The sequence below is a fragment of the Molothrus aeneus genome, chromosome 14, assembly GCF_037042795.1.
Source record: "Molothrus aeneus isolate 106 chromosome 14, BPBGC_Maene_1.0, whole genome shotgun sequence".
Classification (NCBI taxonomy): Eukaryota; Metazoa; Chordata; class Aves; order Passeriformes; family Icteridae; genus Molothrus; species Molothrus aeneus.
In genome coordinates this window covers 6,081,201-6,106,521 of record NC_089659.1, presented here as the reverse complement: position 1 = coordinate 6,106,521, position 25,321 = coordinate 6,081,201, and the positions used below count along the sequence as shown (strand labels likewise).

The window sequence follows — 25,321 nt, the reverse complement described above, 5'->3', positions numbered from 1 at the left end:
ATAAGACACAGAGATGATACTGATTCTATTACACTGCAAATGCATGCATATAATAACCATGGTTGTAGGAGGAGGAACAAGGATTAAAAAAAAATAATAGCTTCAGCTTTTTATTTAGGAACAAAGTCCTGATTTCTCAGCATGCCTGAAGTGTTTTATAATCCCTTCAATTAAAAACAGAGTATAAAAGAACAGCTTTTTTCCTCCACCTGTTTTAAGGCCTTTTTATTTTATATGTTGAATGGAGGAATATTTCCAGTTTGTGACAATCTGGGAGCTTCCAGGGATAAAAGGCCAGGAGGCAGGTTGGTACAGCAGCCCATGAGGGCTTGGGGAAACTCAAGGTTATGCCTGATTTTTAAGCATTGTGGAGGTCCCAAATATTTAGCTGTGCTCCCTCTATGCTCCTTTTTGTGCAGAGTCATGAAGACTCAGTACAGATGCATAGATTATGAGACTTAATAAAACCATTGTGGCTTTTGAATCTTGCATAACCCAAGCCATCAGCTAAATTTGAATTAATTCCTGTTCAAACTAGATCATACTTCATAGGAAAAAGAAAAAAAACGAAACCCAATAACATAGCCAGGCATATTTTAGCAATTGCCTATGGTGAAAATCTGCCGTCGTGTTCGGTAAATTGTTCCAATAGGTTTCATTCCCCACAGGTAAAAGACTGGGCTTTCTCTACAACTCTGCATGTAACTGTCTTCAGTTGGAAATGTTTATCCTTGTAATATCCTTGTCTGCTGGCTTAAGAGCCCTTAATTATCCCCTACCTGTTTCCCATGGGGGCACTCCCAGACAGCTGCAGAGCAAGTATGAACTGAATACTTGCCTGGTGCCAGCCTTAACCTGCTTCACATGGTCTGTCAGTCCTGTGCTCTTCCATATACCAGTGCAGCTCTTGGCTCCTGCACAGTCCTGAAGCCACCACTTTATCTGTCTGCTGGCAGGGATAAAAAAAGCCAGACCACAGCATGAAGCATAAGCACATAAAATTTGGCACAGATCATTACCCTTCCTGCCTAGTGCACATCATGCTGTTGTCCTTCTGGGAGAATAAATATCAAGGAGAAGAAAAAGTCTGGAAAAATGTGGAGATAATTTTCTTTCTTCTCATTGTATCTGCAGGTGGATGCTAAACACTACTTACACATCTTTACCTATCAGTTTTTCTGGCTTTGCTTCTCTGTATATAAGTGAAGGAATAAACATATCCACCAAGTCTTATGGAATAAAGAAATAAAGGCAGCAAGAAACAAAGCAAAAACTCTGTGAGTTGGATGGAGGGTGGGATATAAGTTTTACTGGTCATTAGAATCTATTAAGGTAGCCTGGATGCTGCTGGCAAGTAAAGAAGTGTTTATTCATATAGTATAAGTAGAAGCCAATATTGATTTCTGTGGACACAACATGATTGGTGATGCAGTAAGACAATGGGAATTTGTAAATCTAGGTATTTGCTGATCTCATGTTCCTCATCCTGTAATCCTGAACTGTATATGAGATGCCTACTCCATGTAAGCTTTTAGGGTTCTGAGATAATCATGACTGCTCTCCAACAAGTATCTTGTATTCTTGCTTTCTCTGTGCATATGTGTGTTTCCTTGTAGCTGGAGATATTCTACTTCCATAATTTTTGTGGTCTTTCCTATACTGTAAAGTGAATTTTTGAGCATCATTTAAAAGGAATTCTTAAGGAAATAAACAGTTCCCAGATTTAGCAGTGAACAGTATGCAAAATAATTGTTACTTGTGATCCACAGTTTCATCTCATCCATCAGCACTGGGAAGTGCTGTAAAGGACAGGATGAAAGAGTCTCTGGCTTCCCCTTTCTTTGGGCAAGGAATGAGCAGGGGATGGTGAAGGAGGGTGAGCATGAGAGGCAGGGAGGAAGGAGAGGCAGGGGGGCAGCCTGTGCCCTCCTGGCCCTGTGTCCATCCTGGGCTGCCCAGCCACAGCCACACGTGCCGAGAGAGGCAGAGGAGGGTGACCTTTGGGATGAAGCCTTGGTGGAAGGAGAGCTGCTGGATGAGCCAGTCTGGGGGCAGAGGGGCACTCCAGCCTGGGTGGTGTCTGCTGAGTTGCCTTTTGCTGGCAATCAGTGATTGCCTGTGCCATCAACTGTAAGGAATTTCTTTGGTTTCCAGATGTGCTTTTTAGCTCCATTTCTCCCAGCCATGCAAACATATGGAGGGCTGGCCTACTTCAGAGTACTGTTCCCTGACACTTCATGACTACCTATTGTATAAATGAAAGGGTTTAATGAACTATGACTTAAAATTAGTGTGCTTTCTAACTCTTCCCTGAGTTTTTGCTTCCTGCAAGGACTCAGACCCTGGCCAAGGTTAGGCATTTTTGAGACCCATTATCTAACTGCAACATGATTTTTTTTGCAAGGAGACTACATCATGATTTGTTTCAATATATCTGGGGTAATCTGTTTTATAGCAGCACAGTATGATTCTACCCTGGTGGTAAAAACTGCAACAGCAGAACTACCAGTTTCTGATTTTTTTGTATCATTAATCCCGACTGTCTTAAGAAGAGAATTTAGTGTGTTATAATGGCAGTTATATTGGTTTCAGCAGGAAGTGTGATAGAGAAGCTGTCTGTCAGAAGGCATCCCTGGTAGCCTGTGCTTGGGGATACTGACAGACTCACCACTCCGCAATTAAGAATTGACCATTAGTTTAGATTTAGCCCAGTTTTTTTTCTTTCTTGCCTAGAAAAACAAATATCCATTCCCCTACTGCACTCACACCTTTTATCATAGGACCCAGCAGAGCACTGTGAGACAATTAATATTTATGGATGTCTTCATCTTATTCAGGAAAGTAGTATGTCTGATCCAAAGCCCTTTGGTGTCAGTGGAAGGACTCCGACTGATTTCAGCGGGATTTGGATCAGATCTTTGAACAAATGCTTAGCTTCAAAGTCGGCACTTAGGTTTTATTGAGTGCTTTAAATATTTTTGGAAGTGCTTTGTTTCATCATGTCAATGGCTCTTTTTCTCTGATAGGAACAACAAGATGAATCTTCCTGATGATAGATATTCTGTGCTGGCATTGCTGAGCAACAAGAACAAAAAAAAAAAAAAAAAAAAAAAAAAAAGAGAAGTGTGGGGTTTTATTTTTTATTTTCCCATCCTTAAAACAACAATGGATGTATTATTTATTGTGTTTCAAATGTGTGTCCACAGTAATTTCTACCACTACCATTTACAAGTACATTTTTCCAGCTTTCCTCAGAGTCATAATCTATGTGTTACATACTGTGAATGTTTTTAACTGGAAATGTCCCATCATGTAAGCACAAGTGCACACAAGTGTTTTTAGTGATTTGGAGAGTATTGTTTAAATTATTGTGTCTTCTTGTCTTACTTCAGTGGACAGGGGCCTCATATTTGCATAATGCAGTTGATGTATGGGTATGATGAACTTTCACTGTTGAAAGTCTGGTGAGCTGATGTGAGAAGTTTTTTCTATTTAGTTTTTAGTAGTAAAAGGAACATAAAGAAATCTCTCCATATCATCATTTTTATGGCAATGAAGTTGAAAGAATACAAATTCCACTATGCTAATGACATATCTAGAAATATGTGAGGAGCAGGAGCAATGGGTGAAATTCAGTCCTGGGCAGAGGGCCAGCCTGGAGTGATTCATCATGAAAGCCCCCAATTAAGACCTCAAAACAGGGCTTAAGTGAGACTTCAGTGCCCTGTGCCTTGAGCTGGCTTTCTGCAATAGTGGGAGAAAGTTCCTCCAAATGAATTATTCATCATAAATAATGCATTCTATTAGTTTAGCCTATTTTTCTTGATTCCTTGAATTTATTTAATTGAAATTACTCACCAAATAATTTCTATGAATAATCATGGCCTGAGGATTATTTTTGAGCAGTTCATGGTGAGCATTTCATATTCCACATTCAGAATGAGAGCTGTGTCATTGAGTTGTCATTATGCACAGAGGTCACATAGTTCTGGTTTTGCTTCAGAAAAAAATGAGATGAGTAGAAAAGAAACAGCATGTTTCTTCCATTAAATTCATTCCATGAGCTGTTTGTGAATAGCTGCCCACTGAAAAAAGAATTGGGTAATCATTGGCTTTTGTTTTTTCACCTGGTTTCTAAGAGGAGTGTAATTCTGCATGTGCAGAGGGTATGTGCATGTCTGGCTGTCGGTCAAGGTACCCCCCCTTCACAAAAGTTTGGAACCAAATCTGCTGAAAGGTGCTGCTCTGAGGAATTTTATTTTCCCACTCATCAGTGGAGAAGTAACTGAGGATTGCCCCAGGCAGGTGGGAGATTTCAGCCTGGCCTCGCTGAGCCGAGTCTGGCTGAGCCAGAGCTCATTTCCCCTGCAGTGCTGGGCTGGGCACTGGCAGCCAGAGGGGCTGGATAATTCACCAGAGCTTTGGCTGCTGCTGATCTGCACTCCCACAGCCTCAGGGCTGTCTCTCCAACATTCTCCCCTCACTGGGCTGGGCAGGAGGAGGATTCTGGGGAGAGAACACAGCCAGGGCAGCTGGCCCCAGCTGGGCATGGCACTGGACATGGCACTTGGTACTATAGGCTAGTTGACTTGTTAGGGTTAGACATGGCACTTGGTACTATAGGCTAGTTGACCTGTTACAGTTAGACATGGCACTTGGTACTATTCTAGTTGACCTGTTAGGGTTAGACATGGCACTTGGTACTATTCTAGTTGACCTGTTAGGGTTAGACATGGCACTTGGTACTATTCTAGTTGACTTGCTAGGGTTAGACATGGCACTTGGTACTATTCTAGTTAACTTGTTAGGGTTAGACATGGCACTTGGTACTATTCTAGTTGACTTGTTAGGGTTAGACATGGCACTTGGTACTATAGGCTAGTTGACTTGTTAGGGTTAGACATGGCACTTGGTACTATTCTAGTTAACTTGCTAGGGTTAGACATGGCACTTGGTACTATTCTAGTTAACTTGCTAGGGTTAGACATGGCACTTGGTACTATTCTAGTTAACTTGTTAGGGTTAGACATGGCACTTGGTACTATTCTAGTTGACTTGTTAGGGCATAGGCTGGACTTGATGATCTTAGAGCTCTCTCTCTCTGTGAACTGGCCAAGGGGATATTCCACACCATGTGATGTCTGCTCATCACTAAAAGCTAAGAGAGGGAGGAGATGACATTTGTTACAAGGAGGTTTGTTTTCTAGAGCAACCACTAATGAAGACCTGCATCCTAGGAAGTGGCTGGACAGCACCATTGTGCTGAGGATAAATCTTTTGTTTTCTTTTGCTTCCACGTGCAGCCTGTCGTTTTGCTTTTTTAAACTGCTTTTATCCTGACACACAAGTTTTTCCAATGATAAAAAATTTAATTCTCTGAGAACTAAATACTTCAATTTTAAAGTAAAGCAAGACATTCCCTGCTTTTCTGCAGTCTTTTCCACATCACTCTAGCCAGAAACTTCACTGTCTCTGAGCAGTAATCATTTACCTGAAAAATACCCTATAATATTTGTCTTGTGGAGGCTGGTTGTGCACATGCTGACTTTGAAGCATGATGTATGACTGCAAGTGGCATGAAAAGAAATTGATGAGACAATTAGAACTTGTGAGAATGGTGGCTGCATTAATTTGTCAGGGAGAATCACTTATAAAGTATTTCAAATTCCACAGAAACCTCAAAATTTATTTGGCATCTGAAGTAGCTCCCTGAGTTGTTATTGCACAAAGCACAAAATAAACATACATAAAATCCTGACCTAGACTTCAGCCACAGACAAATCTCCCTTTGGCTTCATGGGGCCAGGATTCCAGCTGGCTTCTACCCTGGGGAATTACACACAGACACACAAATCTTGAGTATCTAGTAAGATCTTTTATGGTGAGATGTAGGTGGGTAGAAAATAGGCATACTCAGAGTCTCCTCTGCTATTGACAGTGGTCAAACTCTGATGGTGCTTAAAATTGCTTGGTGTCAAAATTTCTAACATTGCTGTTTACCTGGCCTTGGAGTTGCTTTCCTGGCTGTCCTCAGAACCATCTCTGGCTTGATGGATTCATTCCAAAGCAAATCAGAAATATGCCAAATGTGCACATTAACTGAAAGGACAATAGGAAGGGAAGGAGTTAGAATAATATCTCTGCTTTATTGCAGTCACTGGGGTCTGCATGCTGAAGACATTTAGTCAACTGCTGTCCAGCCTAAATGCCAGGGGGTGGTGGGGGACACCTGAACCTGTGGGATAGTCTGTGGATAAGTGTGTGCCCAAAGCTGTACAGCATGGACCTTGTTCTTTGTGTGGTGCCTTTCCAGCCCAGGGGATTCCATGTGAAGTGGAACAGCTTTGGTCTCAATATGAAGTGTGTGTATGCATTCCATAGCTCTTCTGACATTTCTTTCCATTCCAAAGCATGTAATTTTTGAACAACTGCCCATCCTTTATATGGCCTCTTTTTATCATCTATTAGTCTTTTTCCTGTAAAGCAATAAAGTCCTTTGCACAGCAGGAGATTTTTATGTCCACTGTGTGCCTGAGCAGCAAGTAAAGCTGGGAGGAGAAGAGGACAGCTCAGTTAGCCTTGGTAATCAACTGCACCTTGGAATCTGGAAAATCCATTTGCACACATATTTGCTCAGAGTGTTTTTGCATTACAACCATTACACTGGTTAGCATTTGAGCTTTCTGGTTAGAAATATTGTTGCTTTTGCACACAGAAGTGTTTGGCTTTATTATTTCTAGCAGGTGTTACAGATGCCCTTAGAATTCTATAGAGCTGAGGTCCCTCCTTTGCAAATATTTACTTATGACCTGTCCAGTGGTCATCTCAAGTATAATCACTTCAATCCCTTCCTTTTTAGAGATGTGTCTTTCAGAAGCCTCTCTTACCTTATGACAACTACCTTTGTCTTTTGACAATTTTTTTGTACTAATAAAGATATCTTAAACATCTTTTCTTTTGGCAGAATACTTAAACATCCACAGCTAACAGGTGTCATTCAGCAAATCACAGCTTACATGGTACCTGTAGCAGAATTGGGCTCATGGCAGATGCATTGCACCTATGAGTTTCTCACCCCAAAAATTCTGGTTCTTATTTTTTATCCTTTCTGGCATTAAAATTTGTATTCAGCATTAGTATTTTGATACTGCAGGAACATCTGATAACATGAGTCATGAACCAGCCCTCATTGTTGTATTGTTAGCTGTTTTGCTTATCTCTTTCTTTCTCCTCTAGAGTGCAAGTATAACTGTGAGGAGGGGGTCATATAATTTTTGTTCCATACCTTAAGAGCTTTTGTAATATGAAGGCTTAGATCTAGAATTATAATTGTGTGGGATGCTGTATGCACAAGCAGAATGACAGAGCTTTGCAGGTAGCTTACAATGATGTAGTGAGAATTTTGCTATTTTTTAAACTGAATGTGGACATGAAAGATGCACCTATCTCTGAAAGATGGGAACAATTAGATTGACAACTTGTATGTCAGGCTTCTTGTTGGTGTCATTTAAAATTGCTGAAACGCAGAGTTGCCACTCCCTCCCTTCTTCCATTCCCCGAAATGAGGCTTATCCTGGAAATGCTGACAAGACCCTTATCATTTGAGATGGCACCATGCATAGCTTTAAATACTGGTTATAAATGTTAATGCGTTATCTGAATGATATTTTTTCCACATGTAGGCAGCTCAGGATAGAGTCTCAGTAATAAATTTAACGGGTTCAGGGGGAAGACGCAGAATGCTTATGTGAGTATTATAATGATTGGCATTTCTGCAAACAGCATATGATAAGTGGTGCAATTTTATTTTCAAAGTTTAATCAATAGAGAGCTCTTTGATATTGCCATGTACTTTGCAAATAGATGCTTACTTGGGATGACAGCAAAACAACTTCTGTTTCATGGTGTGTTTACACTTAGAGTTTAATCAGTCTGCTTTAGTGATTGTCATAAATTTTGATATTCCAAAAATTAAATAGGGGCTATAAAATAATTATGCTTCATGGTGGCATCCTCTTGCTGCTAGCTTGGGTTATCTGGCTCCACAAATGTTCAAAAGGGCTCTAAGTCCATCACTGTGCCTATTACAAGAGCATGGGCTGTGTACCAGTTTATTCTCATTTATTGTAAACCCACTCCAGCTGTTGTAGAGGAAATTGAGGTGGATCTTCAAGAGCTTAAGAAGGACTTTATGAACGTTTTGTGTTAGCTTTTGGGAATGAATTTCCTGTCAGATAAGAGGAAGCAGAAATGACCCCACATTACACTGCAGCCTCCCCTGTAATTTTGATCCACATGGGTCACAGAAGTGGCTGAAGCTCCTTCTGTGTGAGCACTGTAGTCCAAACCCCCCAGAGTGGCTCCTTCAGTGAGCCCCAGAGTCAGTGCTGGCACTCCCCAGGGAGGCTGGGAGGAGCAGAGCATCCATGGCCTTTCCTTGGGACATTTCAAACCAGCACAGAGGACTTGGGGGGATTCCCACTGCTCTGGGTGAGCTTTGTTCTTGCTGAGCAGAGCCCGATGGGCTGTGTCTCTTTAGTTCTTGGAAACAACAGTAGCACTGGAAAGCTGAAGTTGGAAGATCATTCCACAAGCATTTGAAGGCTGACCATGTCCACACGGAGCTGTGGTGCCAGCCCAGCTTGTCCTCCCTGCTGCAGCAGAAATTCCTGCTGGCCCCACAGGGGCAGTCCCAGGGAAGGCTGCCTGGAACAGCGTTAATGCTTGATTGGATGTGGCAGCAGAAGGACACACACCATGAACTCAGAGATAACCTTTGGCAGGGAATTCCCTCTGTCACTCTCGTCCTCTCTGATAAAAATACAGTAACTGGTAGGCATTTGTGAAATGGGGAAGCTGGAGCCTTTCAGGTGATTTAACCTGAATGTAGCAGAGTGCCACGAGCACTGAGGCAGAGCCTCCAGAGATGGCAATGGGAGATCTGTGCCAGGCACCACTGCAGGGAATGACCCTGTGGGATACTGATATACTGATCTCAGCACAGAAATTCCTCCAGAGCCACCAGGGGTTTTGGCAGGCTGACAGCAGTGTAAGATCAGGGTGTATGTGTGCTGTGCATACCTGATGAGTTGTTGTAGTTGCCTGTGAAAAAAAAATTGATCTTTGAATATTTCTTTTTAACACTTTTTACTTGCAGCAAGAAGACAGTTTCAACATCAAGATACTGCAGCTTCAGCTGGAGTTCCACTACTGTTCATACAAAGATTCAAGAGAATATCCTAGAGAAAGCAAAGTGGTTTTACTCCTTTTTATACAATTTTTTTGGTGATATATGTATGTGTGTGAGCTCTGTATGAGCAAATATATACAGGTAAGTATGTACATCTGTTTGTTTAAATAAATGGTGTTGTGCTTTGCTGTGCCCTAACCAACACCAATTGCTGTGCTGCCTTTGTAAATATGCTGTACTGGCTGATTCTTTTGCATTCTTTGTGCTATCTTTGCTTATGCTGAATAGCAGCTGACACTTTAATTGGGATGGCTGAGCTCAGTGCATTTGCCTTTGGAATTGGACACTTTTCAGTGCAAAGAGAGGGTACCACAGGCTGACTCTTCTGCCTTTATCCTCAATCAAAACTCCATTAAATCAGACCTATAGTTTGTGGCGTTCTCCCTGGGACATTCTCCCTTGCATTGAAATCCATGGGAAAGGCTGGAGACTTCGTTTTTAAGGTTAATTAGGTCCTGAAAAGGATTAACTGGATTTGTTTTATCTATATTTTTTTATCCTATTTTTAAAAAGCTTTTTAATTACCTTCAACTTTGTTGGTATATTCAGATACACTTTTCCCTTTACAGGAAAAAAAATGATGTACTTTTGAGTTTATCAAAAGCCATTTTGACAGACAGACTCTAATTCTCATTAAAAAAGAATGAGCATAGTGCTTGACATTGTGTTAAAATTTAGGCATCAGATATTACTATATATTAATGTGAGTTGCACAGTTAATCTTTATTTTTCTTTAACCGACTGCTAACATTATTCACTGCTTAAGCACTAAATGTGAATTTGATTTTCAGTTGGCTACACTGTGTTTGGAGAGTAAAGGAAAAAATAGTTTAGGGCATAACCATTTAAAAATTCTTTTAAAAAGGTGGCAGTTTCAGAAGTCATTTTTTTTTATTATTTTCATGTTCCCATAATGAATCTGCTGTGCACCCTACTGCTGATTCAGAAAGGTAAATACTCTCCTTTGGCTTTTGGCTGCATGAAAACATTTCTGTATAGATATGATAACAATAGTTAAGGGACCTGCCTGTGGGCCAGCAAAAACATCCCCTCTGTGTCCCTAAAGAGGGTCCCCAAAGCCTGCCTAGCACTGCCAGCAGAGACAGTCTCCTTGTAGAAGACCATGCAAGGTTTGAGGCTGGAGTCAGTCTCATAACTTTCTTCTTTTTGTTACTGAAAATAGAGCTATTTATCATGCTTACCCCTCAATGTCAATATACATGAAGAATAGAATGTGTTGTAGGAGGGAGGAGGGAGATATCATCTTGTTCTTTTACTCAATTTTAGATGAATTGATTTTGCAGGGGAGTAAATTTGTATTTGTAGTCCTCCTCCCCATTCCAGGTTTCCTTGTGTTGCATTCACTTCCAGCCCTTTCTCCCACATCTCTTCAGAAATAACTGGGTTCTCAGTTATTTTCAGTAAAATTCAATTCTCTTAACCCTTAGCAATAATCCAGGCAGGAGGGGTTTTGAGCAAGTGCAAGAAAGGCCCTACAACGTCAGCATAATAACATGGCTCTTCTCATTCTAATGGCATTCCTTGCTCCTTGTTAGATTAAAGAAGTTTTCTGTGGCTTTTTTCCTGTTGCTGTACAACACACTTCAGTCACGAAATGGCAAGGTTCTCCATGGATTGCAGGATTTTCTTCTTGATTCTTTTCTTCTGTTCTTATGATCCCTTTCTTCTCATCTTAGCTCTGGCTCTTGGTTTGTATCTGTTGTACTGAATGTAAAATGCTTGGAAAGAGCAAGAAGGAACAGAGACTGACAAGATAGACTTCTGATCAACCATGTCACACCAAAAAATATTAATAAAAATAGTAGTCAGACTGGAAGAGGCACAGAGGAGGGACTGCTGTGGAAATGCTGAAGAAAAGTGGGGTAAACTCCAGTTTTAGAGTGTGGTTTGAAGATCCCACTCTTCTGTCATGTTTGATACCCACAAACTCTCCTGTTACCAACCCTCAAAGCCACAGTGTGATGATTCCCAATGGAGCAAAGCAGGCAAGCAGAAGCTACTGTAAGAACACAGGTCCTTGCATTTTTCTTGGTGTTTCAGTGCTCTGTTTACATGAGCACCCACTGGGTTCAGCACTAATGACCCACTGGAGGTGCTGAGTGAATGAAGCCACACAATCAGTCAAGCTTAGCTTCAGAAATTATTGGGACCATTACTAGATCTTGGAGTTTTACTTGTCCATCCCAGCTGTGTTTCACTCTTATGAAATACACGGAGGCATTTCACACCTGCTGTCACCTTAGAGTTCTTCAGTACAGCCCCATTTGATGCTGCTTCAGGCACCCAAGAACATCTGGAGAGTCACTGATTTCAGCCAGCCTTCAGAACATCCTCAAATCCTGGCATTCCTGCTCTCATATCTTTGGGGTGCTGCAGGAATCAGTTGACACAAACAGACACAAGCAGATTAACTGGAGGTGCAAAGCACTGAGGTATGGTTGTTCACAATTAACTAGTGAATTTTAATGGCAGCTGAGTCATGGATTGCCCCTGTGGCTTTGAAATTGTTGACCAAACAAAGTGGTGGGTTTATTTGACATTCAATGCAGAACTGCATTTGGTATCTATGCTCAGGAACCTTGACTATGGCTCAGAAGCCCCCTGCTCTGAACAGGGGAAAACACAGCATAGGGTGGTCATTGCTCCAAGTATAACTATTGAGTGAAAGTTTCCTTGATGACATTGGCAGCAGAACACAAGAGCACAAACCCAGTCTCCTTTGAAAGATAATTTGTTTTTGCAGATGTTAGAAAACAAGTTGGTTATTTGTTCTTTGGATTCCATACAAGGGAATATCTGATAAGGAGTTGCTTTTATACTAAGAAAGTCAAGATGTTTTATGTGATTGCTTAGAGTCAGAAGAAAGCTGTATTAACAGACCTTAGCAAGTTATGGACCTAAATCCATGCTTTTCTGGCACCTCCCAAAAGCAAATTTTACCTTGCTAACTGGCAAAATGCCATCTGAGCAGACCAGCTGTGGCTGGGTTCATCTAATGTGTTTGTTGAGGTCAAATCTCCTGGAAGGCAGTGGAGCAGAGGTGCTGTGTCCTGAGTTTCTGAGGCTTCATCTGCTAATTGGATAGACTGTCTCTGCCTTAGTGCTGATCAGAGTTAATGCCCAAGATCAAAAGATAGCTCAATGAAGATAAATTTGCAGCATGAGAGAATTTGTCATGTGTTTAAGTTACTGAAATACAGAATAAGCAGAGCACTGGTATTATGTAGGTGTGTGCAAGAGTGTTGTGAGGAAAGATCCTGAGGCACTCATGGAATCTGAACAGGTGGACATAGGGTTTAAAGAAAATTAAGTGTCCTAATTTGTGTTTGAAGTTATAAGCTCTTCCCAATACATTAAAGTTTCTCCCTCAAATTCTCTAGAAATGATCCCACATCCCTAGAACATACCATAGGACTTTCTGCTTGCTGTGGAATCTTTCCACCACTAAAAGATATTGTAAAACTGTTTATAAACTGAGACAAAACTGGTTCTGCAGGCCATATTCTGTGATACAGGGATTCTGACTGAAAGAAAATCAGAGGAACTCCTGCCACACAGGTGTAGGAATGGGGAAGCACAGTCTTTGGGATACTATTCCTCCTTTTACAGTAGTCAGCAAAGTTTTTCCAAACCCCTTTCTTGCTATTCAGACACTTTGGGATATATGGCAGGTGAAGGCTTTTGAAATAGAGTGAAATCCAACCTGGAATCATGGGGGAGCTTTATTTAAACCAGGTGTATGTACACACACACTTCCTATGCCAACAACCTCCTCTTTGCCCACATGAAAAGAAATGTTTTCTCTAAATTTGCAGCCAATGCACCCTGTTTGCATGTGTTACACTTTCAGGGCATCAAACAGTGATCAGCAGGCTAAGGCTGGAGGGGGATTGAAACTTTCTTTCTGCTGCAGAACCTTCTTGTGGGGTGTAAGACAATGAGGAAACATGGAGACTGCTGAGGAGGTTTGTACAGGTAGTGCTCACCATCCTTTGAAGGGCACAAGAGTGGTTATGCAGGGCAGGAGAGGCACTGTGTAAGGTAGCTAGAGCCAAGCTAGGGTCCAGCAGCAGCAAATTGTGGTGTGTGTGTGTTCTGCTGCTTCATCAACAGCACTCGGTGTGCCTGCAGTGCTCTGACCTTTGATGTCCTGTGAGCATGAGGATGCTTTCAGTTTTTTGCCTCATCTACTTCTTCCTGGTCAGGTGGCCTGTAGCAGACTCTGACCACAATGTCACCCACCATGGGCTGCCCTCTGGTCCTGGCTGCCAGCTGTCATCTGGCTCATCACCTGCCCCAAGGCACAGACAGCTCCATGTGCCTCAGCTGCTCTCTCACATCAAGGGATCTCTTCAGCTTTAATGTCCTGTCCTGTGCTTCCTGAATATCCATCCCTGGCAGCCTCCATGGCAGCTGACCACTGCCCTCTCTTTCTTACAGCCTAGTGCACAGCATTGCTGTGATGCCAGCGAGATCACAGCCCATCCCAGAACTTTTGTGGCTTCTGTTTGTCCCCTGTAGTGTACAGGCACTTACTGGGGATCATTGTGAACCACGATGAACCAGCACCAGGCTTTGAACCCTGCCCAGACGCACCTGTCCAGCAACAGGGCAGGTGCAACAGAGGCCAACCAGCCCCAGGAGGACTTCTTGACTTGCACAGCTCCACTGAAGCAGCTGACATCCAGGGGCAGACACTTTCTCAGTGGCTCAAACACCTGCCCCAGCACTTTGGTTATGCTGCCCTGCTCTCAGGCAGGTGTGTGAGTCTCACTGCCTGTTGATGTGGTGTTTTCAGGAGTACCAAGAGCACAGGATTTAGCAAAACCATGGCCTGAGCCCTCAGTGCAGCACTCATTAGCAGCAGGCTCAGCCTTGGCTCTGCCTGGTGCATACTAATGTCTTGTTTTGATCCTTCCAGGCCATGGGAATTGTCCCCGCATGCTGCGTCCTCAGCCACTCCTCCCGTGGGCTGCCCGGGGCGCTGGGGCAGCACCCAGGGCACCTCAGAGGTTTTGGTGAGTTCCAGGTGATCCCATGTACAAGGGGGGAAAAAGGAAACTATCACTTGTTCAGAAGACTGCACAGCATTTATGATAAGTAAGATTTTGCTGTTTTTTCCTCTTAGTGTGCAGGCCCTTTTTCATAAGTTCTCTGCTGCCTCGGGTTGAGACAGGATGCCCTTTATGCTGGCAATATGATGCTATGGAGCTGGCAGCCTTCCTTTTTCACAGCCCCACACTAAATGCAGGGCAAGCAGGCAGGGGAAAATAAATCTGAAAAGGAGAAGGTTGTGCTGTTCTAGTTTGCCTTCCCCTCTTTCCTGCCTGCTCTTTTCCTCAGGTCTTTTGCCCTGCTATAAATGCAGGTAAAAGCCTCCAGTCACAACAAGAAAAATGAAGAGAGCCACGGGCTCCGGCAGCGCGTATCTACTCTAATTTCTCTTTTCTTTCTTCTAGTAATCCAGACAAGACTTGCATGTTTTCTGCTCCATTCTTTGGGTCAAGAACACACTGGTTAATAGCCAATTATTTCATGCCCTAAGGAAATTTTGGCAAAGAAGTTCCTGGGAAGAGTCAACTTGTTTTGGGAAATGAGACTAATATTCAGTAAGTGAGATATTTCCCTTTGCTCTCCTTTGCAATACTGTCCCATCTCAGCACAAGGCTGAATTTATTGCTGTAATAGCTGTAATTCAGACAAAGCATAATCGTTTCCCAGAGTTGGTTTTTTGTTTGTTTTTTTTTCCTTGTTTTTCAAAAAAAGTGAAGTTTTAGCCAGGACACTATAGCAAAAATTTCAGTTAGGTAATAAAATTCTGCTTATTAAAAATTTTCCTTTTAAAATCTGTCCCAAACTACTGGTTGCTTTTCCTTTGAGCACTTTTAAAGGGATAATTCACTTTATATTCACAGCTTTCCAATTCTGAAGCCAGCTGAAATTTTCCTGGACTGCCTAAACCAGAATGTGCAGCTCCAGCTGAGATATCTAAAGGTACATTTTTGCATGTTTAATTGTTGTTGTTTATATTCTTGTTTAGACACAACTCGTGTAGACTCAACCTATGACTAGCAGAATTAAACAAAATTATTTGCATAGGAAAAACAAGCCTTATTTAAAACTATTTTTTAGTAGGAGTAGCATAGAGCATAGCATAAATTCAATTTGTGTATCAAGGGCTGTTTTACATGTACAAAAATCTAATAGTGAAAAAATAGTCTGAAAGATAATCTGAGGCGAACAGTCTGGAACAGCAACCCTGAACAGATGATCCACAGTATAAATTACTGCAATTTATTTTTTTAATTTACTTGTGCTACTTTATTATTGTTTATTCATTTGATAGATGGCATTTAATTTCAGTTTGAGAGCTTCAGGATGAGTGTTTGATGCTAATGGTTGGAATTTACTCCTGGGCAGAAAGCCAACGTGCCACAGCCATGTTCCAGTGGTGCCCTCCAAGCTGTGTTTAAGTGGCCTTCTGTTGCCCTTGGGGTATGTTTTACACAGGAAGCTAAAAGCCTAATGCAGGCCTGCAGCTCACTTGCTGGAGCAAGAGAAAGATGGTTTTCCCTCTCTCCTGGTCTCTGCAGCAAGAAAATCAAATTATTGGATTACTGGCCCTTCGATTGTGCTCAGCGCAAATAGTTCAAAATCCCATTGTACTGGAGACCTTTGAGATGAAATGTAAATGGATAAAGAAAACAAATGTATTAAATTGGTCTAATATGTCAATAGTGTGCTATTACTTGATTAAGTGGAATGGCTATGACTGTTCTTCTAAACAGCCTGATGTATGTAAGACATCTGCTGCTAGGCTGGCCACACAAAAAAACCCCAACAAACCAATAAACCAAAAAAGGCATCCACAGGAGCCTACGAGAGGCATAAATTAATGCAGATTTTCTTTCCTTGCTTATTTTTATTTCTGGAAAAGAAAATCAAAGCAAGCAGATCGATCTTGTGCAGGGTTAAAATTGCAATTACACAGGGATCTATGCAGCACATGAAATATTGGGGCTGATAGATCAGAACCTGACTGCTTTGTTCTACATATACCTCTGTATGCATTAGCTTGAACTTGGAATTTCCTGCTTTATGTAATTTTTTTTTTACTTGCACATGTGTTTTATGTATTTAGGGCTAATTATTTATATATTTTATATATATAAATTGTTTTATATATTATCTATTATATATATATTTATAATAATAAATTATATATATAATATATTATACATACATATATATATATATATATATATATAATGTTTTATATATTAGGGCTAATTCCTATTTTTTACCATGTATTTTTAAAACATAATATCAGCTAAGACTGATATTATGGATTAAAATCTAATGGATTTTAAACTACCTTATTGTTGTAATTTTTGTGCATATTCACACATAATATCATGATTCAAATGTCACTCCATTGTGCAGAATAAATAGGTCCACAGGAAAGTCTAAGTGAAGTAAATTATTGTACTTTTCAAAGTGGAGAAAACTTCTTTAACAACCAAGGATTCAATTCTTCCATTTTATATTAGGCTGGTTGGTTTCTCTCCAAGTTTCTTGTTAAAATTATTTTACTGTCCTTTTGTATTTATGTGTCCATAGAGCAATAAAGGGTTATTGAAACACAGTTGTTACTGTCAGTGTCACTGTCACTGTGTTTGAATTCCTTTCACTCCACAGGTTTGATGAAATCAGGGTAGCTCTTGTGTGCAAGTGCCAAATATGTGAGCACGTATTCTAATGACTTGGGTTTCAAATAGAGCCTCCAGAACTGACTAATAAAATGCACATTAAACTAGAGGCTGAGATATATTTTTTTAGCTTGTTGAGATTCTAGCACATACTGGTATTCATAAGATAATAAATGTGAAATGGATTTGATGCTTATCCACCTGAACATTTCTGAGCTATAAAAAATAAAAGAGATTGATAGACAACGCCTTCTCTCTTTTACAACTAATAAGCTTCTAGTTCATTAAGTTATTACATGCCATTCCTTGTCTGACAAATAGAATCCATAATTCAGTTTTTCCCAGAGTTGCACATTCTTTAAGTCTACAGACTAAATCACCAGAGCACATTTTGTCAATAAAGCTTCTGTTTGGTGGGGGAAGGAGGGGGCAGTTAAGTAAAGTAATATGAAATGCAATCGGTTCTTGGTGTCAGAGGTCATTTATTAGCTTCAATATTGCTTTTATTCTATTTATACATTCACTAAATGATGATTGTTATGGAAAGTCTGTGGTTATTCATTGCATTATATTTAAAATGTTTTACATATTGTTGCAGGCTCTTACACTTGGGAATCTTTAGCATTATCTTGAGAAGTAAACTGTGCTTTTGCAAGGAATCCTTGACAATGTATTAGTTCAGCTCTGCATTTACTGAGGGATAAAGGCTTTCTTCTGTGAGCAGTGGGAAAGCCACAGAGGCAAACAAAAAACCAGCCATGTTCTGCAGCCCTGAACCAAAAGACTTGTCACTTCCTGAGCCAGAACTGCCCAGCACAGATGCAGGCAGCCAGTGACACCTTCAGCATGGAAAGTTATATGGGACTAATTTGTGTCCTAGACCAAGGTTCCAGCACTGCTCTTCTCACCAGGGCTTGAAGAGGGATTGCTGTGCTCTGTGTTGAGTATAATGTACAGTATCTATTTGTAGAAAATACAACCTGGTGATAAAATGCTTGCCTAGGGAGTGGGATAGAGTGGTCCAGGCTCTTCGCTGCTTGCAGTGATTTAAACCCATTTTTGCAGTCCAGACAAACAGGCAATCATGACAGGGGGAGAAAAAAGCAGTGCCCTGCCCTCCAGGCCTGGCATTTGGTGGATGCTCTGCCAAGGGTCCCCAAGGATGCAGCTGATGAGAGCAGTGAGACAGCACTCCCTAAGGAGGGGTGAGGCTGAGAGCTGGCAGGGGGAGCAGGGCAAAGCAGCTGCCCTGCAACACTTCTGGGGTGGGCTGGGGTAACCATTGCATTACCTTCCCTGGGGAGCTGTTGCCCTAACCCTGGGGAGGCTCAGAACTTCTTCCCTTGTCTGCCCCTATTCTGATTAAAGCTTTCCTTTTTCCTTGCAGTGGAAATTAGGAGCTGTGAGCAGTTGTCATTTTCACCAGAAGGACAAGAAGCCATTCCCTGCCCCAAAGTGTCCCAGGGGTATCTGGTTCAATTTCTGCAGGCATCCAGGAATTAGTGTCACCTCTACAGGTGAATGAAAGTCAGGGTTAGTCTGAGTAAGGGGGGGAATGAAGGAGGGTAGCACTGAGCAGGAATATTCAAGCCTGCACACTGCTGGGAGGAGGTGTTGAGTAACATTTCAACCAGTCCAGGTCTGTCCAAAATGCTCTGACACTGTATTATTGTACTTTAATATGGGCTAGTACCTCTCATTATATTTTTAGTTAACAAATACACAGGTGATTGTTGCAACTGAAGGATAATGGTGTCTTTGGAAAGCACTATTTTAAAAAGAGATGTTGTAACATGGAGTTAAGACAACAGCCTAATGGGGTTACTGCTCATGACAATTACTGACTGTGAATTATAAATGAGAGAACAATGGGAAACATTATTTCAATAGAAAATGTAATAAGTGAAGAGAAGCCAAAAGTCTCTAATTGATCCTTTCCCCAGAGATCACTCAGAGCTGCTCTCATGCTGAAAAATCCATCTTTGAAGAAGATGCAGTTCCTGTGTGTCCAGTCTCTGCAGTGGCTCCTGACAGCAGAGCAGAGCAGGAACCTCCAGATCCACACTGGTGCTCACTCTTGGGCTTGAAAACCCTGCTCAGGATATATCCTGTCTTCCCAAAATGGGAATTATGCTGCTGAGGCTGTATTAGTGCCCTGAGCTAACCTCTGCAAGGAAGGCTCACTAGATCATCATGGAAATGAATGAGTCAACAATGCTTTTGCCTTATCAAAGCATTTATAACATCTGATTTTTCTAGATAGCTTGGTAATGAAATATTCAGTATTCTGATGGAGTTTCCTAATCCACTGTCACTCTTGTCTGTGACTGTAGCCTGTGTAATTTAATTAGCCATTTATTACTTTTGTACATAATATATAAAAAATAGCAATGAGCTGAAAACACTGAAAATATTCACAAGAACCAGAAAAGCAGCTGTGGTAGCTGTGGGTCTTCTGTAACTGCTGATATCTCCTGAGAGGCCCTTACACTGAATTTATCCAGGATTTTGAGCTCTTGCTTTATGTTTAAATAAATGAATCTATTATCTTTAAGCTTTTTGCTTTTTTATCAGGGAAAAATTTAATGAGAAAGTTTAGCTCATCAGTGTTAAGTTTTCTACTAATTAGGTGAAGTGATTTTTCTTCTGCATGCAGTTTCTGTTATCTAGCACTCCTGAGCTAGTGGGTAGCATCCACAAATAGTGCTGCCCTGCTTTAGTCTTTTCAAAAAAACAAAAAAAAGAAGGTCTAAGAAGTTATTGACTACTATAGCATTTACATTCTGTGGGAATAAGTAAAATGACATTTAAGAGCTGCATGTTGTTTCTGTAATTCCAGAACTGGAATAGATATGCTCAGCCTTTCTGCTATGGTGTATTCTCTTTCAGTAACAAGACAATTTATGATTCAAAATAATATATTTGACAGCATAAATAAGTGATCTGGTCACATCCACTAAGCATGTGATTTTGCTCATTGTTGGAAAAACCAAACCAAATTTTCATTCCTCGCCAAACCAACACTCATTCCTGGCCCACTGGATATTTTTTCATGCTGGTTGTTTTTTATTTTACAGGCCTATAAAGTGCTGCTATGGAAGTCACTTTTTTCCCTGCTGAGTGAATAAATTACAAGTCCTGGAGCAGTGCTCAGTGTGCTGTAATTCCTGGCTATAACATCTATGAGATATGTTTAAACTGAATGATCCACTGCTCAGAGGAGTGATGGCTTCTTTTACAGCCCTCTTGTTCTTGCAGACAGTAAACCATTGAAATAGACCATGAAGACAAGGGCAAGTTCACCATATTCTCATCTTTCCTGGAGTTGCATGTACTTTTGTCTGTGCTGTGGGACACCTTACACCTCACACCTAACACATTCAGGACTAGCTAAGTCTTGGCATTAATAATGTTTTGTGTGTTTTTTTCCCTCCAGTCTATATTTTGAATTATAAAACTTTGATAATTTCTAGAAAGGTTATATTTCTTTCCAAAGCAGATACAAGCTTCAAACTCATATGTAACCTGTATGTATAAAACCACCTTGAAAGATGTTATTGTTCCTTCCAGTAGTTTTTTTCTCCATCTGCACAGAAAATGTTTTTCCACTTCCAGGCAGACTCTTCTGTTCCTATCTCTCATGTACTCAGTCACCTTGTAAATGCAGAGCATTATTGTACAGAAGAAGCTTTTTCACAGACTCCATGACTTTGACAATTACTTATTGTAATTTTTTCATCTCTCCTGTCCTTTTTGACAGATCCTGCAAGATTATTTTATCCATTATGTGGCCTTCTTACTTGACATTCCTTTGTCATTGTTCTGAATGCAGGCACAAAGAGCTGAAGAAGGCTGGGATGCAGAGGAGGGGAGAGGCCAGGATGGTCACCCAGAGCTCCCAAAGCAGGAGTGCCTGGGCAGGTCTGGGCTCTCACACTGCAGCCAAGGTAATTGCACTGCACATCTATTTAAATGCTAGAGAATAACACACGTGCTCACGCCCTCCTCATGGCTTAGCTGCCTTTCATTCCCAGGAGCAAGATGACATAGAACCCTTTTTGATACTCATGCTGGAAGTTGTGGTTGAAAATCCTCACTCTCAGTACCCCCAGCCCCCATTCCAGACTTTACTGAGTTTCTACCAGTGAGTAGTATGCTTTAACATTTTACTGTTCTCATGTATTTAAATATAATACCTCTCTAGCTACTAATTTTATTTTCCTGTTTAATTTATTCTCCAGATTCTCTGGCCTTCAGTCAATGCACTGAGTGATTAAATTATTATCCCAGTAATGAGATTTGACACAATCTATGCCAGTTACCTGTGTGACCTGCTAAGTAGGTTAATTGGCAACCCTGAATAATTATCACCCACCTCATCTTGCTGACTGAGAGTCTGACAAATAAATGAAACATAAAAATGCTGAAAATGACACACCATTTTTAATTTCAACTTCTGAATTGTTTCAAAGAAACCTTTTACTTAGTAGCTTAATAAAATTCAGCAATTGAAAAAATACCTTGTGAAGATACTGGTTTTATTAATATGTAGATGTTTGTTCTTGTGCAAAAGCTTCCTAGAGGAAAATGAACTCTGTGACATATTAGATGAACAGGTCCCTCTATTCTGTAAATTGCTTATATAAGTCAATTGTTGCATCCTCAGAGACTGCTCAAAAGTGAGGAAAATTCAAGAAGTCAAAGTGATATTTGTGGTGACAATGCAGTAATTATGTTTTAATGCTTTTCTGTGAAATCTTGAGAATTATAAATTAATTTTATTGTTTAATGAAAGCTGTGATCCTTCTATTCCTATTTCCCAGGAAAGGGAGTTAAGAAAAATAAATATGGTACCTGGTGATGCTGACTTGTATTGTGTATCTAATCTTTTCTACTTTGTTCATTTCTGAAAAGCCAGGATGCTATTTCTTCCTGCCCTAGAAAATGTAAGATTGGAGCTTAGAGAGGAAAAAGAATGGAGTCCTACAGATGAGAAGATGGGTTCAAAATTTAAACTTTTGGTCTCTTCACAAGATAATCAGCTCAAATTAATGGGTCAGAGCCATAGATTTAGTGAGATTGCTCCCAAAATCATTCCTCTGCCCTGGCCAGAAATGTCACCAAAACTTGGGATAGAAAGAACAATCAAAGAACTCATTTCTTGTTATCAGCAGTTAATGGCTGCAACATAAAGTGTCTTTGGAGAGGCACTTTGGAGAGGGGGAGCAGCTCTGCCCTGTCCTGGGGCACTCCTGTGGCACAGGGGGTGGTCCTGAGCTGGTCCTTTTCCAGGGGACCCTGCAGCCTGCAAGCACAGGCACCACTGTGCGATGGAACCACACAAATAAGCACTAAAGGCATGGTAATTTTGGGCCATTTACATCAGCCTATCATGTGCCATGTCTCAAAATTTCAGCATGGTTTTCCATTAAATAAAAGCTTGTAACGTCCTAATGTCCCATCCCTTCTGGCTGCTATGGACATTCCTCTTTTTCAGCCTCTGCAAAAATAGGTTTCCATTTCTAAGCTCATTCCATTACAGAAAGCAGAGTGTGCTGTTTGCTGTGTCCAGGATGGATTCTTCAGGTAGATAACCCATCCAAAGCCATTCCAGCTTTCACTTTGTTGTCTTACAGGCTTTCAAGTGGGGTGACACAATTCAAGAGAGGATACTGATGAAATCACACTCAAACCTGAGTCTGAACAAGTCAGCAGAGCTCAGCTTTTGGGAGTGAGTCATGTTAAAACCAAGCATATGCTCAAGTGTTTTGCTGGATCATGGCCATATTGAACTATAATGACCTAAATGGATTTACTCCCCAGACAAATTTACCCTTTGCTTTCCTCCTGCCCACACATACATTTGCACCTCAATCAATCACTTATGTCTCCTTCTATTTCCTGCATCCTACTTTTATGAAAAACTTCATGACTTGTTTAATCTCTTCTAAGCATGGCTTTATTTCCTCTATTGGTTTCCTTGATAATTCATCATCAGGGATTTTTTTCCCCTACCTAAAGGTTTTCAATTTTAGTGTAGAAATTTAATAAAAACAAATTTGTTAAGGCTTGTTAAAGGAGCTGCATCATCTCTTTGTGCTCTTTTATCTAAACCCCTTCCTCCCCATATAAAGACAAAGGTGTTGAAGATGCACATCAGGTAAACAACTGCCTACAAATGGCAAAAATAACATTTTGAAGCTCTCTTTCTGTGGATCTTTTTTTTATGACATGTGATCTCTATGTCTAAAATTATAGGCATTTAGATGTCAGGTAGCAGGAGAGAAAAAAAATAAAATAGAAGAGATATTGCAGCAAAATATCAAAGAACTGATGCATTGGTGATAGTTATAAGGTGGTTTATTTCTCAAGAAGTGCCCAACTTTATCATACCTGATAGAAAATTAAGGGCTGCTGATATTTTGCAATTCATTACCCATTGCTTGTTGATTACATAATTGTTATTGAATGAAGGAGCACTGTGAGGTCCTGTGAGAAGCCAAGCTGACATGACTTCTGTCTTTCCTTTTATTACCATAGTCAATAGCTTGGTTGTAAGGAACAGAATTGCTCTTTGTGACTGTATTAGACATTCTTCTGGGAGAGCTAGCTAAAATTTGAGAGCAGAAAAGCATTTCTGGAAAAAAAAAAGAAACAAAAAAACCAACCCAGCATGCCAGACAAATCAATAAGTGGATGGAGCCGAGTCTGAGACTTTGGGGTTGGGTTAGAACCTAAATCAAGACACTATTGACTCTGCAAAGCCTGTATCTTTAGGGGTGCCTATATCAAAATCAATATTGCTTTCCTGCTTTATTTGATAACTTTTATGCCTTTGTGCAAGCAAATCCATTTTACAGTTGTATTTCTTTTCTTGAGCTAAAGTCTTCTCTTTGGTATGTGTGACCTGTGTACTGTGGCTCTGTGTAAATTAACAAAAGGTGGATTGTGTGTGATATCTGTCACCAGTGCTCTCCAATGATGACATTTCCAAAGGAAATGAAATATCTATAAATTATTTGCTGCATAATTTATGCTCAACTCCTATATGGGAGTCTCTACAAGCTCTTCACCATTACCTCAGGAATAACTATTTTATTTTCTGGAAAAAGGATGTAAGCATACATTGATCATCAGAATGTGAGAGCATAAACAGTGGGCTTTAATGATTTAATGCTTTGCATTTATGCAGTTTCCCATCCAAGATTTTCATATTGTACCCAATGTATCCAATATCACCTAATTTAAATGCATCCCAGCTTTGTGAAAGGTAGGTTTTGTAATCCTGTTTTGCAGATAAAGATGCAAGGACAATTGAAATTTTACTTGTGCTTTAAGTTAGACAAGAATCTTGTGCTTGTGCACTTGGCTAAAGTGTTTGGACTGGTCCTGACTGTTCAGTAAGCTCAGCTGGGCTTAATATTTTAAGAAAAGTTATATTGTTCATGAATGATTTGTGATCTTGAATGATTGTTCTGGACTATTGTTCAGAACTATTTTTTGCTGGCCATCTCAAAGTGAACCCAGTGAAAGCCTGTCTCTTTGTGCACATGCCTATATAGACTTGCCCTAAATAAACCTGAAAATGAGACTTCTGTATCTTTGAACATTTAGAGTGGAGTTGGTGCAGTATTAGGTTGCTATAAAGCCAGTGAAAATTCTGAACCTGGTCTCTGAAGTTAAAGCATCAATCACATCATACCCAGGCCCCCTGCATTCTGCAGGTTTTGGAATTAAAAAGCATTGCTAAAATTTTACTTAACTGGTTTTTGAGGCAAAACCTCTGCATTCCCAGTGAGCTCCTTGTGCTAGAAAAATGCATCTATCACAGGTAACATTTCCTCTGATTTTTGCTTGTGCTACCAACCAGCCTTGCCTTATCTGTCTCATAAGTACTCTGTGTGTGGTATTTATGAAATATTATCCAGGTATAGTATTTAATATCTTTGCAAGAGAGAAAAAAACACAATGCACTTGCTCAGCAATTCCATCTGGACTGTGCTTCCGCGATCTGATTTTCTGCCTCTTGATGCCACCAAATTATTACTTCAGCAAAACTCTCTGCAGTGCCAACACACACACAGATGAAGTCATAATAGCAGTTCATTTTACACATGCATATGCACAATCCTCCAAATGGTGTTCCTAAGAATAGAGGTTTGAAAAGCTCCTTGATAACATGAGTGTGAAAGGGGGTTTTGTACAATCAATACTCACATTCTGCTTGCTGCTTGGTATTGATTGCATCTGCTTCTGCAGGGTATAATGTATATTTACTGTATAAAATAAGTATATTAATTACTGGACCTGTGCTTCCAATAAAATGAAAATTCTGAATTAA

At 40.5% G+C, this 25,321-nt stretch overlaps 1 long non-coding RNA gene across 6 annotated transcripts in view; it reads left to right on the top strand.

Moving 5' to 3' along the window:
- LOC136562749 (uncharacterized) overlaps positions 1–25,321 on the top strand; it is a 27,327-nt gene extending 2,006 nt beyond the window's left edge. The window contains exons 2-9 of one of the 6 annotated variants that reach the window (XR_010784559.1): positions 9,158–9,331; positions 14,193–14,289; positions 14,731–14,880; positions 15,187–15,265; positions 18,368–18,497; positions 20,058–20,273; positions 20,813–21,124; positions 22,617–25,321. This is a non-coding gene — a long non-coding RNA (uncharacterized lncRNA). Of the gene's footprint in view, positions 1–9,157; positions 9,332–14,192; positions 14,372–14,730; positions 14,881–15,186; positions 15,266–18,367; positions 18,498–18,923; positions 20,274–20,812; positions 21,848–22,616 lie in introns of those variants that run through there. The other 5 variants (XR_010784558.1, XR_010784555.1, XR_010784556.1 and 2 more) reach the window with 5 other exon arrangements.